This window comes from Oncorhynchus clarkii, chromosome 19, assembly GCF_045791955.1.
Source record: "Oncorhynchus clarkii lewisi isolate Uvic-CL-2024 chromosome 19, UVic_Ocla_1.0, whole genome shotgun sequence".
NCBI lineage: Eukaryota > Metazoa > Chordata > Actinopteri > Salmoniformes > Salmonidae > Oncorhynchus > Oncorhynchus clarkii.
In genome coordinates this window covers 22,741,011-22,760,845 of record NC_092165.1, presented here as the reverse complement: position 1 = coordinate 22,760,845, position 19,835 = coordinate 22,741,011, and the positions used below count along the sequence as shown (strand labels likewise).

Sequence of the window (19,835 nt, the reverse complement as noted above, 5' to 3'; positions counted from 1 at the left end):
TTTTCTGTGAACTTAATGCCCACATCGCACAGTTTCTCTTGAGATAAATCAGATCAAGCCCAAACTGTGTGATGTAGTAGGGAGTTGTAGTTTCCAACAGGCCAAAATATTCTACATTGAAAACATGGTAATTAACTACAATAACCATAATCCATTGCACTCCTACTTGTCCGGTCTGTTTTGTTTACGCCTGCTACATAAGAGACAGAAGAATGCGCAATCGAGAGTTGCTTTGCGAGGTATCTCTACCTGAAAATATATGATCTAAGTGATTGATAGTTGGTATTCAAGCAGTCATAAAATTAAGCCTTATTTACTTTTACTAAAATTGTGATTTTGTCAGACAGCATAGACAGCAGCTCTATAGAGATGAGATGATGATTTGGAATTAAATAATAAAGTAATCAAATAAAACATGTAATATGCACAACAACTGAAACATTTTATTAAAGTCAAGTAATGTGAATAAATGATGGTTAAGTGATAAGCAGTAAAGGGCAGTCACTACCATCATGGCACTTTTTTATTAATTGTTTTATTCTGTGCATAGTGCATTTTAATGTAAAAAATAATAATAAATTAAACAAATCTAAAAAACGTGATTATAAAAAAATTATCAAACCAAAACCCAACTGACCTCAAAAAGCCCTAATTGCTCAGCATACTTTTATCAATATCATGGAAGTCATTATAGTAGGTGAAATTGCAATTCAAAACATAATTCCCTGGGGACTTCTTGGCGTATGTTGCTCAGTGCAGTCAAGCAACAACAACGAAGATACACAATTTTAGAATGTAACCGGCTGTTACTACAATTTCAGGTAAAAACAAAAAATATGGAAAATATCTGCTATTATTTTTTTTGTTGGCTCAACGAGACAATTGTGTTTACATTGCCCTGCTTAGAGGGGGGCAAGTGTCGTGCGATACGTCTTGAGGTAGCGGTCGACGTGACAAGTTCGCAAGTTTACATTGCAGTAATTATGTTTAGGTATATTTGCAAAAATTCTACTAAGTGTGAAGGCCCTCTAATTTACCTGTCCCTCAGCTCTTTTCTCTCTCTTCCTCCTCTTGCTCTATTTCTCCCTCTCTCTTTCCCTCTTCTACTCCCTTCTTCCCTCTCTCTTCTTCCTCAGTGAAGTTTCAGTGATATGTCATGTCATAATCCTGACACAGCACTTCCTCTCAGTCCCTCCTCAGTTTCAGCTCCTTCCTGCCCCTGAGCCATCACGATGTCTCTTTGGACAATGCCCATCCTTGTTTGCATCGCCCCCTCATGTCGGGAATCCTGGCATCACTGCTCAGGATGATGATGTCATTGGTACTGAATGGCCTGTCCTTACCCTCTATTTCCTTGTCTGAAGGCCATGACTCCACCTCCAAATCGTTCCCGCTCCAGAGTACAGGCCTCGGTGTAACGCTCATTCCATCTACGATAAACGCGAATCCAACCATCACCCCTGGCGAGACAAAACCGGGACTCGTCAGTGAAGAGCACTTTTTGCCAGTCCTGTCTGGTCCAGCGACGGGTGGGTTTTCGCCCATAGGCGACGTTGTTGCCGGTGATGTCTGGTGAGGACCTGCCTACAAGCCGTCAGTCCAGCCTCTCTCAGCCTCTCTCAGCCTATTGCGGACCGTCTGAGCACTGATGGAGGGATTGTGCATTCCTGGTGTAACTCGGGCAGTTGTTGTTGCCATCCTGTACCTGTCCCGCAGGTGTGATGTCCGGATGTACCGATCCTGTGTTGTTACACGTGGTCTGCAAGGACGATCAGCTGTCCGTCCTGTCTCCCTGAAGAGCTGTCTTAGGCGTCTCACAGTACGGACATTGCAATTTATTGCCCTGGCCACATCTGCAGTCCTCATGCCTCCTTGCAGCATGCCTAAGGCATGTTCATGCAGATGAGCAGGGACCCTGGGCATCTTTCTTTTGGTGTTTGTCAGAGTCAGTAGAAAGGCCTCTTTAGTGTCCTACGTTTTCATAACTGTAACCTTAATTGCCTACCGTCTGTAAGCTGTTAGTGTCTTAATGACCGTTTCACAGGTGCATGTTCATTCATGTTTATGGTTCATTTAATAAGCAAGGGAAACAGTGTTTAAACCATTTACAATGAAGATCTGTGAAAGATATTTACTAATTATCTTTGAAAGACATGGTCCTGAAAATGGATGTTTCTTGTTTTGCTGAGTTTATATACACTACAACTCAAAAGTTTGAACACAGCTACTCATTTCAAGGTTTTTCTCTATTTTTTTACTATTTTCTACATTGTAGGATAGTAGTGAAGACATACACTATGAAATAACACATGCGTCACAATGAAGTAACGCAAAAAGTGATCAAATGAAAATACATTTGATATGAGTTTCTTCAAAGTCATTCAATCAATCAAATTCCTTTATAAAGGCCTTTTTTACATCAGCAGATGTCACAAAGTGCTATACAGAAACACAGCCTAAAACCCCAAATAGCAATTAATACAGATTTAGAAACATGGTGTCTAGGAAAAATTCCATAGAAAGAAACCTAGAGAGAAACCAGGCTCTGAGGGGTGGCCAGTCCTCTTTTAGCTGTACTGGGTGGAGATAAGAGCACATGGCCATTTAAGGCCAGATTGTTCATCAAGCTGTTCACAGATGACCAGCAGGGTCAAATAATAATCTCATTGGTTTTGAGGGTGCAGCAGCTCAGTACCTCCTGATGCTCAGAGAGAGCGAGAGAGCGAGAGAGAGAGACTTAAATTCACACAGGACACCGAATAAGAACGAAGAATTACACCAGATATAACAGACTGAACTGAGCCTCCCGGCACATAAACTATTTCAGCATTGAGACAGGGGTGGGTCTGGGGACACTGGCCCTGTCTGATGATACCCCCAGACAGGGCCAACCAGGCAGGATATAACCCCACCCACTTTGCCAAAGCACAGCCCCCACACCACTAGAGGGATATCAAATGAACCACCAACTTACTACCCTGAGACAAGGCTGAGTACAGCCCACGAAGTTATCCTCCACGCACTTTTCCTAGGGGGTGCAAAACTGGACAGGAAGATCACGTCTGTGACTCAACTCACTCAAGTGATGCACCCTTCCTGGGGACGGCATGGAAGAGCACTAGTAAGCCAGTGACTCATCCCCCATAATAAGGTCAGAGACAGAGAATCTCAGAATCTCTGCCGGCCAGGCAGAGACAGCAAGGGCAGTTCGTCGCTCCAGTGCTTTGCCGTTCACCTTCACACCCCTGGGCCAGACTACACTCAATCATAGGACCTACTGAGAAGATGAGTCTTCAATAAAGACTTAAAGGTTCAGACAGAGTCTGCGTCTCTCATATGGATAGGCAGATATCCATAAAAGTGGAGCTCTATAGGCGAAATGCCTGCCTCCAGCTGTTTGCTTAGAAATTTTAGGAACAATAATGAGGCCTGCGTCTAGGTATGTACAGCAGGACCAAATCGGAGAGGTTGGTAGGAGCAAGCCTATGTAATGTTTTGTAGGTTAGCAATAAAACCTTGAAATCAGCCATTGCCTTAACAGAGTAGAGAGACTAGCACTGGAGTAATATGATCAAATTGTTTGGTTATAGTAAGGATTCTTGCAACCGTGTTCAGAACTAACTGAAGTTTATTTAGTGCTTAATCCCAGTAGGCGGAGAGTAGAGCATTGCAGTAGTCTAATCTAGAACTGACAAAAGCATGGATTAGCTTTTTTGCATAATTTTTGGACAGAAAGTTTCAGATTTTTGCAATGTTACAGAGATGCAAAAAAGCTGTCCTTGAAATATTCTTAATATGTTTGTCTAAAGAGAGATCAGGGTCCAGAGTAACACCGAGGTCCTTCAGTTTTATTTTAGATGGCTGTACAACCATCACGATTAAATTGTCAGATTCAACAGAAGATCTTTTGTTTCTTGGGATCTAGCACTAGCATCTCTGATTTGTTTAAAAGTTTAAAATTAAAAAACATGCTTCCATCCACTTCCTTATGTCTGAAACACAGGCTTCCAGGGTAGGCAATTTTTGGGCTTCACCATGTTTCATCGAAATGTACAGCTGTGTGTCATTCGCATAGCAGTGAAAGTTAACATTATGTTTCCGAATGACATCACCAAGAGGTAAAAATAAATAGTGAAAACAATAGTCGTCTTAAAACGGAACCTTGAGCAACGCCAAAACTTACAATTGATTTGTCAGAAGACAAACCATCCACAGAGACAAACTGATATCTTTCTGACAGATAAGATCTAAACCAGGCAAGAACTTGTCCGTGTAGACCAAATAAGGTTTCTAATCTCTCCAAAAGAATGTGGTGATTGATGGTGTTAAAAGCAGCACTAAGGTCTAGGAGCACGAGGACATATGCAGAGCCTTGGTCTGACGCCAGTAAAAGGTCATTTACCACCTTTACGAGTGCAGTCTCAATGCTATGATGGGGTCTCAAACCAGACTGAAGCATTTCGTATACACTATTTGTCTTAAGGATGGCACTGAGTTGCGGCGCAACAGCTTTTTCAAAATTGTTTGAGAGGAATGGGAGATTTGATATACACTACAGTTCAAAAGTTTTAGAATACCTACTCATTCAAGTTTTTATTTTATTTTTGCTATTTTCTGCATTGTCGAATAATAGTGAAGAAATCAAAACTATGAAATAACACACATGGAATCATGTAGTAACCAGATTCTTCAAAGTAGCCACCCTTTCCTTGATGACAGCTTTGCACACTCTTGGCATTCTCTCAACCAGCTTCACCTGGAATTATTTCCCAACAGTCTTGAAGGAGTTCCTACATTTGCTGAGCACTTGTTGGCTGCTTCCCTTCACTCTGCGGTCCGACTCATCCCAAACCATCTCAATTGGGTTGAGATCGGGGGATTGTGGAAGCCAAGTTATCTGATGCAGCACTTCATCACTCTCCTTCTTGGTAAAATAGCCCTTACACAGCCTGGAGTTGTGTTGGGTCATTGTCCTGTTGATAAACAAATGAAAGTCCCACTAAGGGCAAACCAGATGGGATGGCGTATCTCTGCAGAATGCTGTGGTAGCCATGCTGGTTAAGTGTAAGTGCTGTCTAAATAAATCACAGACTGTCACCAGCAAAGCACCCCCACAACATAACACCTCCTCCTACCTGCTTTACGGTGGGAAATACACATGTTGAGATCATCTGCTCACCCACACTGTGTCTAACAAAGAGACACGGTTCCACGGCGGCTGGAACCAAAAATCTCCAATTTGCACTCCAGACCAAAGGACACATTTCCACCGGTCTAATGTCCATTCCTTGTTTTTCTTGGCCCAAGCAAGTCTTCTTCTTGTTGGTGTCCTTTAGTAGTGGTTTCTTTGCAGCAATCTGAGGTGCAGTTAACTCTAATTAACTTATCATCTGCAGCAGAGGTAACTCTTGGTCTTCCTTTCCTGTGGCGGTCCTCATGAGAGCCAGTTTCATCATAGCGCTTGATGGTTTTTGCGACTGCACTTGAAGAAACTTTCAAAGCTCTTAAAATGTTTTGCATTGACTGACCTTCATGTCTTAAAGAAGTGATGGACTGTAATTTATCTTTGCTTCTTTGAGCTGTTCTTACCATATTATGGACTTGGTCTTTTACCCAATAGGGTTATCTTCTGTATACCCCCCCCCCCCCCACCTTGTCACAACACAACTGATTGGCACAAACACATTAAAGAAGGAAATAAATTCCACAAATTAACTTTTAACAAGGCTTACCTGTTATTTGAAATGCATTCCAGGTGACTATCTCATGAAGCTCATGAAGAGAATACCAAGAGTGTGCAAATCTGTCATCAAGGCAAAGGGTGGCTACTTTGAAGAATCTCAAATATAAAATATACTTTGAATTGTTTAACACTTTTTTTTTTGGATACTGGTTACTACATGATTCCGTATGTGTTCTTTCATAGTTTTGCTGTCTTCACTTATTATGCAATGTAGAAAAGAGTAGAATCAAATAATAACTGTGGAATGAGTAGCTGGTATTGTATGTATGTATGTATGTATGTATGTAGTCATCCTGTCCCCTTTGCAGAAAAGCATCTCCAAAGAATGATGTTTCCACCTCCATGCTTCACGGTTGGGATGGTGTTGTTGGCTCACGGTTGTACTCATCCTTCTTCTTCCTCCAAACACAGCGAGTGGAGTTTAGACCAAAAAGCTCTATTTTTGTCTCATCAGACCACATGACCTTCTCCCATTCCTCCTCTGGATCATCCAGATGGCCATTGGCAAACTTCAGACAGGCCTGGACATGCACTGGCTTGAGCAGGGGGACCTTGCATGCGCTGCAGGATTTTAATCCATGACGGCGTAGTGTGTTACTAATGGTTTTCTTTGAGACTGTGGTCCCAGCTCTCTTCAGGTCATTGACCAGGTCCTGCCGTGTAGTTCTGGGCTGATCCCTCACCTTCCTCATGATCATTGATGCCCCACGAGGTGAGATCTTGCATGGAGCCCCAGACCGAGGGTGATTGACCGTCATCTTGAACTTCTTCCATTTTCTAATAATTGCGCCAACAGTTGTTGCCTTCTCACCAAGCTGCTTGCCTATTGTCCTGCTTGCCTATTGTCCTGTAGCCCAGCCTTGTGCAGGTCTTCAATTTTACCCCTGAGGTCCTTACACCCTCTCTGGTCTTGGCCATTGTGGAGAGGTTGGAGTCTTTTTGATTGAGTGTGTGGACAGGTGTCTTTTATACAGGTAACGAGTTCAAACAGGTGCAGTTAATACAGGTAATGAGTGGAGAACAGGAGGGCTTCTTAAAGAAAAACAAACAAGTCTGTGAGAGCCGGAATTCTTACTGGTTGGTAGGTGATCAAATACTTATGTCATGCAATGAAATGCAAATTAATTACTTAAAAATCATACAATGTGATTTTCTGGATTTTTGTTGAATTTTGGCCCATTCCTCCTGACAGCGCTGGTGTAACTGAGTCAGGTTTGTAGGCCTCCTTGCTCCAACACGCTTTTTCAGTTCAACCCACACATGTTCTATGGGATTGAGGTCAGTGCTGTGTGATGGCTACTCCAATACCTTGACTTTGTTGTCGTTAAAGCCATTTTGCCACAACTTTGGAAGTATGCTTGGGGTCATTGTCCATTTGAAAGACCCATTTACGACCAAGCTTTAACTTCCTGACTGATGTCTTGATGTTGCTTCAATATATCCACATCATTTTACCCCCTAATTTACCCTCTATTTTGTGAAGTGCACCAGTCCCTCCTGCAGCAAAGCACCCCCACAACATGATGCTGCCACCCCTGTGCTTCACTGTTGGGATGGTGTTCTTCAGCTTGCAAGCCTCCCCCTTTTCCTCCTAACATAACGATGTTCATTATGGCCAAACAGTTCTATTTTTGTTTCATCAGACCTACAAACTATAGTTTGTTAACAGGAAATTTGTGGAGTGGTTGAAAAATGAGTTTTAATGACTCCAACCTAAGTGTATCTGAACTTCCGACTTCAACTGTAAATAAGCTATTTCTGTTTTTTAAATGTAATACATTTGCAAAACATCCTACATACCTGTTTTCCTTTTGTCATTATGGGGTATTGTGTGTAGATTGATGAAGGAAATATATATATTTTTTAATGTTAGAATAAGGCTGTAACTTAACAAAATGTGGAAAAAGTTAAGAGATCTGAATACTTTCCGAATGCACTGTGTAATGTATTTTCCAATGGAATTATCCCTTCATTTAGGCTAGGGCCAGGCGATCCATTTTATGTTTTTGTGCGATTTTTATTTTATTTTTTAAATGCCCGTATCACAAGAATGTGAGCGTTTAAATCCGCTTGATCTCATGTGGTATTTTTCGTCTTGTCTCTTTTGCTCCTTGTGTGCTGTGTGCAACTTTCCATTTACACCAGAGATCTGTATATAATGAGGAGATGCTCATGTCTCCGCCCTAACAATGGGAGTTGATGTCCCAAAGGCAGGCTTAGGTCCCAAATTAGCCAATAGAAACGCATCGGGCTTATTTTGGACAGATTTAGGCGAGAGTGAAAAATCTTGCTTCGTATCTTTTTCTCTCTTTACACACTTCAAGCACCTACCCCTTCCACTCACGCCAACAAAGATGAGAGATCACTTCTTCCTCTCTGACAAGAACTTTTAACTCAATATTTGCATTTAAGGTTTGGTCCAACAGAATCGGTCATATAGACACCCAAACAAATTGAGACATTATTTTACTGTAATATAGGAGAAGTTAACCTTTCAAATGATACCCTTTTTATGACTTACCTCCTCAAGTTGCGCACAGAGCAGACACTAGTAATTACAGGAGTATCAATGAACATTTATTCTAGAGAATGTATGCTCAGTTTGTTGCGCGCTGCATTGCGGTGCCATGTACCACTAGCAGCATTTTACCCAGAGGTTGTTATACCAGCTGTCTGGTTTGTGTTTTATAAATGTGCAATAAGCATAAAACTTAATTATTTAGGGAATTATTATAAGTAACTCGTTTTATTCATGAGAAATAAGGTAGGCCTCTTAATTTCAAAATCTGAACAAATTGGACAGTCAAACATTCTCTTCCAACAGTTTGAGATGGACCTGTTTAGCTAGCAAATAGATCTAAATTGGCTAAACTTTAAATATGAAGATTGGGTGGCTACTCACTAGGAAGTGGGCTTGTGCTTGAGAGGTTATGGTACCGGTGTTCATTTTCTATAATGCCTGCTACAAAAAGTTAGTCATTATTGGCGAACGTGCATTCTGCATGGTTCTGGTTAACAAAAAGAGCATTTTCATAAACAGACTTGAAAGACAGATATCAGTGATTATTTTTTATAAAATAATTACATTATTAGTGGGTGTTATGGTTGGAAGGTTTATATTTTGCCTAGTTATGCCCTGAATTCATTATATTAATGCTGACTGTTTGAAATGCTGTGTATTTTAACTTTAACCCTTTGACACGTACGAACACACAGCTGTTATCATTGTCATTAGAACGTCTAGTTACGATTGATGCTACAGTCAGCGTTTGAGTGGGCCACTGTTTTTTTCACAGAAACATTTTGCACAAACACTCTTCACAATGTTATGTCGTCAATGTGAGCAGTTTATTTTTGGATGCAACATCCACAGAAGTAGCAACAGCATAACACGATTCTCATCCACATCTGAAAATGTGTTTCACCAAGTCCAGTCTTTGATGCCTAACCAAACCATTGTGTACCAAAACAGTTGGACAGAGAAAAAAATGTTATTGGCCAAGTCCCTGGTATCCTTATCCGCTTCCTTGAAACAATGCTCCTTCCCATCGCTAACTTTTCTTTTTGTGACTTTTCTTTCCTTTACTCTTTCCTCCTCCTCTTTCAACCATTTTGGTGAATGAGGTCAGATAAATGGCATTGGGGCTGGGAATAATGAAAGCATTCCCTGCTAACCGATGTCACGCTGTGTCGCTTCAGGAAGTCCTGTGCTGCTGCCATGTTCCTGTAATGCAGGAGGAAGAGAGGGGGTGATTGGGATAACAGTTTGGGATTATTCCAGTAATGGCTGTCTATGGGGCCCGGGTGAACCTTATCTTTGCCAGCCATTGTGTTTTTAATTCCTTTCATCGTGTCAGTTGATTTCTCTCCTCTGACATAGCTAAATGGCCTCTATTGTACACAACGTCAAGTCAGTGCCTCGAGTAGGGTTGCAAATCAGGACGGAATAAGCAGGAATTGCAAAATCCTCCAACCAGGATTTCTGGAAAACCAGGGTATTTATTGAAGTTGCTGGAATTTTTCTCTGCAGTTAGTTACCGGAATAGATAGCCACTGTTCATGAATTATGTTACGTCGACCTGAAATGAACATGCTCTTAGTCGTGTAGGCTTTCAGCTATTTTGTTCAAGCTATTTTGTTCACTTTGCACGCAGGCAGAAAGAAAAATTATAGATTACAATCTCGCAGCCGGCCATATTAAAGTTAAGAAAGTGGTTTAGTGGTCTTCCCTTTAAACTATCTACATTTGAATGGACTGTCTCTTCAACCCCATCTACATTTGAGTGGACTGTCCCTTTAACTCTATCTAAATTTAAGTGGACTGTCTCTGTAAACCCATCTAATAACCTCTCACTCTCTCTCTCCAGCACCTGGTCCAGTGGGATGCGGGAGACGCGGAGTGCCTGCTGCAGCTGGTGAAGGAGCTGATCCAGCAGTACCACCAGTACCAGTGCCAGCGTCTGCGCGAGAGCTCCCGGCTGCTCTTCGAGTACGATAGCCTGCTCAAGGACCTCAACTATTGCAGGAGCATGGAGATCTATACCGGGCACAAGAACAGCTGGGTATGCTACATGATACAGCCACATCAAAGGACATGGTTACAACCACTCAGAGTTGTGCACATTATGTGGCTCAGCATTCATCTTCGCTTTGTTTTAAATGTTTGTATACACACACACACACACACATTATTTTTTAGAAGCTTTATATTGGTTTCATCTTATGGACAGACTGATATGAGGCTATAGTTTCTCTGATTCTCTCAAACATTTGACCTCCACATCTAAACTGCATCCTTCCGAGTGGCGCAGCGGTCTAAGGCACTGCATCTCAGTGCTAGACGGGTCACTACAGACCCTGGTTCGATTCGAGGCTGTATCACAACCGGACGTGATCGGGAGTCCCATAGGGCGCAATTGGCCTCCCGGCACACAATTGAACCAGGGTTTAGGGTTTGGCTGGGGTAGGCTGTTATTGTAAATAAACATTTGTTCTTAACTGACTTGCCTAGTTAAAATAAAAAATCCTATCTAAACCCACAGAAACTGCAGCACCTAGACAGAATGCAGACATACTCCCCCAGTTCAGATAGCTCCAGGGTTAGCAAATTAACAGCAGTGAGGTGAATGTCACTGACATGCCATGTGAAAAGGTGAATTATGCTAGGTGAGGATGCAACGCCCCAAGTGTTTTCCAGAGCAAGGACATGCCATACAGTAGCTAGGTTATTTATCATCAACATGATTACTTAATAGCTGTCTTGGCTGCATCAAGCCAGGATAAGCTAGTTAAGCTAGCTAGCTAGGCTAATTGAGGCTGCATGCGCTTTCTCGTCCTACACAGTTACAAACAACATCAAATCCATTCAGAATATTAAGTGGCAACCTACCTGTTGGCTCTTGGTTGTTGTTGACTATCTTTCTACTTTAACTTTAAATTCCGTAATTTTAGTTCCGTCTTCCATTGATTATATATCTCTTAACTTTTGTCACCACACACACAGAGGCTCTATGACTGTAGCCTATTGTCGCTTTGATGACTTATGATTGGCCAACAACAAGCTACATACTCCTCCCATGAAAAGCAAGAGCAGCAGCAGAAATGATACAATTTCTCTCTCTCTCTCTCTCTAGCAGTCGTGTTCAGATCTGTACAGGTCCTTCCAGAAAAATCAGTTAAAATTACACATACCCGAAACCTGTGACAATCATATCAAACCCGTGACATTATTTAGAATTCTGGATCCATTCGGGTACAGGTGAATCCGTGGAGACAGCTGATCGTGGACTACAGGAGACATGAGGGATCATGCCCCCATCCACAACAACAGGGCTGCGGTGGAGAGGGTCAAAAGCTCCTTTGCGTGTACATCACTGAGGACCTGAAATAGTCCCACTACACTGACTCAGTGTCAAACTACACTCAGTGTCAAAGGAAGGCCAAGAAGATAATCAAGGAGCTCAGCCACCCAACCCACAGTCTGTTGACTCTGCTACCTTATAGCAGACAGAGACGGTACAGGTGCGTCAAAGCTGTGACAGGGAGACTGAAAAAAGCCTCATCTGTATCTCCAGGCAATCAGACTGCCCTGCACCTTCAGTCTCATGCCCCATGCATACAGTCATTGAATGCTGGTCACCTCATATTCCGTTCATATACTGTTGTTTACTCACTATGCCTTTAAAAAATATTTACACCCCTTGACTTTTTCCACACTTTGTTGTGTTACAGCCTGAATTTAAAATTCTGATTTTGTGTCACAGATCTACACCCAATACCCTGTAATGTCAAAGTGGAATTATATATTTTTTAAATATTTACAAATTGATAAAAAATGAAAAGCTGAAATGTCTTGAGTCATTTTTTTTTATTTAACATTTATTTAACTAGGCAAGTCAGTTAAGAACAAATTCTTATTTATATTGACTGCCTACACCGGCCAAACCCGGACAACGCTGGACCAATTGTGCGCTGCCCTATGGGACTCCCAATTATGGCCGGTTGTGATACAGCCTGGATTTGAACCAGGGTGTCTGTAGTGACGCCTCGAGATGCAGTATCTTAGACCGCTGCACCACTCGGGTGCCCCAAGTAGTCAATAAGTATTAAACGTATTTTTTTATGGCAAGCCTAAATAAGTTCAGGAGTAAAAATATGCTTAACAAGTCACATAATAAGTTGCATTTGAACAATAGCGTTAAACATGATATTTAAATGAATACCCTATCTCTGTACCCCACATATACAATTATCTGGTCCCTCAGTCCAGCAGTGAATTTGAAGCACAGATTCAATCACAAAGACCAGGGAGGTTTTCCAATGGTTTGCAACAAAAGGGCACCTATTGGTAGATTTCAAAAATAAAAACAGACATTAAATATCCCTTTGAGCATGGTGCAGTCATTAATTACACTTTGGATGGTATATTAATATACTCAGTCACTACAAAGACCCATGATACATTCCTAACTCAGTTGCCAGAGAGGAAGGAAAATGCTCAGCGATTTCACCATGAGGCCAATGGTGATTTTAAAACAGTTACACAGTTTAATGGCTGTGATAGGAGATAACTGAGGATGGATCAGCAACGTTGAAGTTACTCCACGATACTAACATAAATGAAAGAGTGAAAAGAAGGAAGCCTGTACAGAAAACAATAATCCAAAACATGCATCCTGTTTGCAATAAGGCAAAGTAACACTGCAAAAAAATGTGCAAAGAAATGAACTTTTTATCCTAATTACAAAGTGTTTTGTTTGCGGCAAATCCAACACATTACTGAGTACCACAAGCATGGTGATGACTGCATCATGTTATGGGTATATTTGTCATTGGCAAGGACTAGGGACAGAACAGAGCTAAGCACAGGCAAAAATGCTTTTCAACAAACATTGGTAGACCGTCACCTTTCAGCAGGACAATTACATAAAACACAAGGCCAAATATACACTGGAGTTGCTTACCAAGACGACATTGAATGTTCCTGACCTAGTTAGTGGCCTAGTTACCGTTTTAACTCACAGCTGTAATCGCTACCAAAGGTGATTCTAACATGTATTGACTCAGGGGGTTGAGTACTTCGCTAATGAAGATTTTATGATTTTATTTTCCATTAATAAAAAATAAAGTTTGAATTGTTCTTCCACTTTGATAAAGTATTTTGTGTCGATTGTTGACAAAAAAAATGACAATTCAATCCATTTAAATCTCACTTTGTAATCTCACATAATAAAATGTGGAAAAAGGGGTGTGAATACTTTATTCTCAACATAGCCCTTCCTAATATACCTACTACTACTACTGTACATAGCATTTTCTTTCCAAGTTATATACGGTCTATGCACACCATGTCTTTATATTCTGGATTTTGACAGATGCCCACTTTAATATACATGTACCATTGAAGTCGGAAGTTTACATACACCTTAGCCAAATACATTTAAACTTAGTTTTTCACAATTCCTTACATTTAATCCTACATAAAATTCCCTGTCTTAGGTCAGTTAGGGTCACCACTTGTTTTAGGAATGTGGAATGTCAGAATAATAGTAGAGAGTGAATTTTTTCAGCTTTTATTTCTTTCATCACATTCCCAGTGGGTCAGATTTTTACATACACTCAATTAGTATTTGGTAGCATCGCCCTTTAATTAGTTTAACTTGGGTCAAATGTTTCGGGTAGCCTTCCACAAGCTTCCCACAATAAGTTGGGTGAATTTTGGCCCATTCCTCCTGACAGCTGGAGGTCTGCCCACAAATCTTCTATGGGATTGAGTTCAGGGCTTTGTGATGGCCACTCCAATACCTTGACTTTGTTGTCCTAAAGCCATTTTGCACCACAACTTTTGGAAGACCCATTTGCGACCAAGCTTTAACTTCCTGACTGATGTCTTGAGATGTTGCTTCAATATATCCACCTAAATTTACCTCCTCATGATGCCATCTATTTTATGAAGTGCACCAGTCCCTCCTGCAGCAAAGCACCCCAACATAATGCTGCCACCCCTGTGCTTCACGGTTGGGATGGTGTTCTTCCGCTTGCAAGCATCCCCCTTTTTCCTCCTAACATAACAATGGTCAAACAGTTCTATTTTTGTTTCATCAGACCAGAGGACATTTCTCCAAAAAGTACGATCTTTGTCCCCATGTGCAGTTGCAAACCATAGGCTGGAATTTTTTATGGCGGTTTTGGAGCAGTGGCTTCTTCCTTGCTGAGCGGTCTTTCAGGTCATGTCAATATAGGACTCTTTTTACTGTGGATATAGATACATATAGATACATGTACATGTTTCCTCCAGCATCTTCACAAGGTCCTTTGCTGTTGTTCTGGGATTGATTGCACTTTTCACACCAAAGTACGTTCATCTCTAGGAGACAGAACGTGTCTGCTTCCTGAGCGGTATGGCGGCTGTGTGGTACAATGGTGTTTATACTTGCGTGCTATTGTTTGTACAGATGAACGTGGTACCTTCAGGCGTTTGGAAATTGCTCCCAAGGATGAACCAGACTTGTGGAGGTCTACAAAAAGAAAATCTGATGTCTTGGCTGATTTCTTTTGATTTTCCCATGATGTCAAGCAAAGAGGCACTGAGTTTCAAGGTAGGCCTTGAAATCCATCCACAGGTACAACTCCAATTGATGTCAATTAGCCTATCATAAGCTTCTAAAGACATGACATCATTTTCTGGAATTTTCCAAGCTGTTTAAATGCACAGTCAACTTCTGACCCACTGGAATTGTGATATAGTGAATTATAAGTGAAATAATCTGTCTGTAAACAATTTTTAGAAAAATGATGTCCTAACCGACTTGCCAAAACTATAGTTTGTTAACAAGAAATTTGTGGAGTTGTTGAAAAACAAGTTTTAATGACTCCAACCTAAGTGTATGTAAACTTCCGACATCAACTGTATCTTAATTAATTGGATTGTTAAATTGACCTGTTCTTTAATTTCTTGATTTCTTGTTTAGATTTTCTTTGTTGTTGTTACATTTACATTCTACTGCACTGTTGGAATAAGAATAAGAATATAATTTAGTTGCACCTGCAATAAGACCTGCATTTCTGTTATGCAACCAATCAACTTTGATTTGACACTACCCACTCATATTGCACATCTAACTAACCTACTACTGTTATGGGACAGAATGTCTTATAGATATGCCTTGATGGAAAAAAATAACAAAAACAGTTGCACAACTAGGAGGATTGCAGATTAGGTTTGCCTCTGAAGGATGTGGTGAGGGTTGGTGTGAGCAACAGACAATTATTACGTTTTAGTCTACATCTAGGCATTTTATTTTCTGCATTATAAATTTAAACATCCTTTGAATTGGAACAGTTGGTAATTGCATTGATCATTTCTCATGTTTTTTTTTTACTAGTAAATATTCAGAGGCTAAATTACTCAAAATCCAATGAACCTTTAGAGTTTTATAATCATAAAATTAACTGCATTGAATATCCAAAGAGCAAATAGATCCCTAAAATCAGGAAATACATCTCCATCATTTGCCATAAAATAGGCATATTAAGACAAACAAATTAGATTGAAGCAGATTTTCAAATCTGATTTGCAATGCACTCATCTTTAGCCATCCCTAATCATTCCCATGTAGTGCTCCTTTGTTGTTTCAATATGACCTGTGTCTGTGTGTGTGTGTGTGTGTGTGTGTGTGTGTGTGTGTGTGTGTGTGTTACCCTGTGCGTGTGTATTCTCCATCTGTACACGGTGTGATGTTCTTTTTCCTGTCTCTCGTGTTCCAGGCGGTGGAGTTCTCCGCTCGCTTCCTGCTCAAGCTCCCTGTGGATTTCATCGACATCCCCATCTATCTCCTCAAGGTAACCAACCAACCAACATCCCCTCCTTCATACATGTATTTGCATACACAGAAAGGAATACGAGTTTGTGCGAAGGCAAATTTTCACTGTGTCCTTTATGCATGCAGCACAGCATATACAGTATACAGGGTGTGTTCTAGATACAGAATGTGAGTGTATTGGGGATGGGCATGAGTACTGTAAAACTAAACATGTTATATTGAGAGCGTGGTTAACTATCAGAAAAAATGTACGATTGAAAAATATAAATGGCAAATATTTTATGGCAAGCGCTTCTGATTGGCTGAGGTGGGGCTGTTTCAGGCACATAGCAGGAAGTGGGCACTATCAGCATGGCGGCCAAACACAGCGAAGTTTGGCAGTATTTTGATCCAACTGATGAAACTCATGTACAATGCAAACTATGCAATATCAAGCTGCCCTATCAGAGCACAACTAGCTCCATGAAAATCATATGCTTATCAAGTACAAATACATTATCAAAGGGGGACAAGCAGCAGCAATCTCACATCACATCTTTTGCTACTGCAAAGCGACGCTGTGACCCCGCCAGAGCAGAGACGGATTAATGATTGATTCTCAAAAGGCACTTGTTTTTTATTGACTGAATATATACAGTATGAAGCAATTAGATTTGAGTTCATATTTAATTACCTAACCTACCTTTACATTGTCCTTTTGATTCCTAACATAAGGCTTCTAGAAAGTAGTGCCACTGCTGACGTTACAGCCTTTTTGAAGATTGTGTTCCGTGATATAATATAATCAAATTTCAATCAAATGTACAGTGCCTTGCGAAAGTATTCGGCCCCCTTGAACTTTGCGACCTTTTGCCACATTTCAGGCTTCAAACATAGATATAAAACTGTATTTTTTTGTGAAGAATCAACAACAATCACACAATCATGAAGTGGAACGACATTTATTGGATATTTCAAACTTTTTTAACAAATCAAAAATTGAAAAATTGGGCGTGCAAAATTATTCAGCCCCCTTAAGTTAATACTTTGTAGCGCCACCTTTTGCTGCGATTACAGCTGTAAGTCGCTTGGGGTATGTCTCTATCAGTTTTGCACATCGAGAGACTGAAATTTTTTCCCATTCCTCCTTGCAAAACAGCTCGAGCTCAGTGAGGTTGGATGGAGAGCATTTGTGAACAGCAGTTTTCAGTTCTTTCCACAGATTCTCGATTGGATTCAGGTCTGGACTTTGACTTGGCCATTCTAACACCTGGATATGTTTATTTTTGAACCATTCCATTGTAGATTTTGCTTTATGTTTTGGATCATTGTCATGTTGGAAGACAAATCTCCGTCCCAGTCTCAGGTCTTTTGCAGACTCCATCAGGTTTTCTTCCAGAATGGTCCTGTATTTGGCTCCATCCATCTTCCCATCAATTTTAACCATCTTCCCTGTCCCTGCTGAAGAAAAGCAGGCCCAAACCATGATGCTGCCACCACAATGTTTGACAGTGGGGATGGTGTGTTCAGGGTGTTGCTTTTACGCCAAACATAACGTTTTGCATTGTTGCCAAAAAGTTCAATTTTGGTTACATGTTTGGTGTGTCTCCCAGGTGCCTTGTGGAAAACTTTAAACAACACTTTTTATGGATATCATTAAGAATTGGCTTTCTTCTTGCCACTCTTCCATAAAGGCCAGATTTGTGCAATATACGACTGATTGTTGTCCTATGGACAGAGTCTCCCACCTCAGCTGTAGATCTCTGCAGTTCATCCAGAGTGATCATGGGCCTCTTGGCTGCATCTCTGATCAGTCTTCTCCTTGTATGAGCTGAAAGTTTAGAGGGACGGCCAGGTCTTGGTAGATTTGCAGTGGTCTGATACTCCTTCCATTTCAATATTATCGCTTGCACAGTGCTCCTTGGGATGTTTAAAGCTTGGGAAATCTTTTTGTATCCAAATCCGGCTTTAAACTTCTTCACAACAGTATCTCGGACCTGCCTGGTGTGTTCCTTGTTCTTCATGATGCTCTCTGCGCTTTTAACGGACCTCTGAGACTATCACAGTGCAGGTGCATTTATACGGAGACTTGATTACACACAGGTGGATTGTATTTATCATCATTAGTCATTTAGGTCAACATTGGATCATTCAGAAATCCTCACTGAACTTCTGGAGAGAGTTTGCTGCACTGAAAGTAAAGGGGCTGAATAATTTTGCACGCCCAATTTTTCAGTTTTTGATTTGTTAAAAAAGTTTGAAATATCCAATAAATGTCGTTCCACTTCATGATTGTGTCCCACTTGTTGTTGATTCTTCACAAAAAAATACAGTTTTATATATTTAAGTTTGAAGCCTGAAATGTGGCAAAAGGTCGCAAAGTTCAAGGGGGCTGAATACTTTCGCAAGGCACTGTATTTATATAGCCCTTCTTACATCAGCTGATGTCAAAAAGTGCTGTACAGAAACCCAGCCTAAAACCCCAAGCAGCAAGCAATGCAGGTGTAGAGGCACGGGGGCTAGGAAAGCTCCCTAGAAAGGCTGGAACCTAGGAAGAAATCTGGAGAGGAACCAGGCTATGAGGGGTGGCCAGACTTCTTCTGGCTGTGCAGGGTGGACTGGGGACAGCAAGGAGTCATGAGGCATGGTCCAAGGGCTCAGGTCCTCCGAGAGAGAGAAAGAGAATTAGAGAGAGCTGTAATATATCTTAAATTCACACAGGACACGGGATAAGACAAGAGGAATAGTCCAGATATAACAGACTGAATCTTGCCCACCGACACAAACTACTACAGCATAAATACTGGAGGCTGAGACACGATGGGTCAGGAGACACTGTGCCCCGTCTGACGATACCCCGGACAGGACCAAACAGGCAGGATAAACCCCACCCACTTTGCCAAAGCACAGCCCCCACACCACGAGAGGGATATCTTCAACCATCAACTTATTATCCTGAGACAAGGCCAAGTATAGCCCACAAAGAACTCCCCCACATCACAAACCCAAGGGAGGGCACCAATCCGGACAGGAAGATCACGTCAGTGACTCAACCCACTCAAGTGACACATCCCTCCTAGGGATGTCATGGAAGAGCACCAGTAAGCCAGTGACTCAGCCCCTGTAATAGGGTTTGAGGCAGAGAATCCCAGTGGAGAGAGGAACTGGCCAGCAGAGACAGCAATGGCGGTTTGTTGCTCCAGTGCCTTTCCGTTCACCTTCACACTCCTGAGCCTGACTACACTCAATCATAGGTCCTACTGAAGAGATGAATCGTCATTAAAGACTTAAAGGTCGAGACCACTTCATAAAAATTGAGCTCTATAGGAGAATGTCCTGCCTCCAGCTGTTTGCTTTGAAATTCTAGGGACAGGAGGCCTGCGTCGTATGACCGTAGTGTTTGTGTAGCTATGTACGGCAGGACCATTTCGGAAAGATAGGTAGGAACAAGCCTATGAAATGCTTTGTAGGTTAGCAGTAAAACCTTGAAATCAGCCCTAGCCTTAACAGGAAGCCAGTGTAGAGAGGCTAGCACTGGAGTAATATGATAAAATTTTGGGGTTCTAGTCAAGATTCTAGCAGCCGTGTTTAGCACTAACTGAAGTTTATTTAGTGCTTTATCCGGGTAGCTGGAAAGTAGAGCATTGCAGTAGTCTAACCTAGAAGTGACAAAAGGATTAATTAATTTGTCTGCATCATTTTTGGACAGAAAGTTTCAGATTTTTGCAATGTTACGTAGATGGAAAAAAAGCTGTCCTTGAAACAGTCTTGATATGTTTGTCTAAAGAGAG

General features: G+C 41.3%; 1 pseudogene; it reads left to right on the top strand.

Annotated features, from left to right (window-relative positions):
- Positions 1–19,835, top strand: part of LOC139374438 (BRISC and BRCA1-A complex member 2-like) — a 181,880-nt pseudogene that overhangs the window by 26,943 nt on the left and 135,102 nt on the right.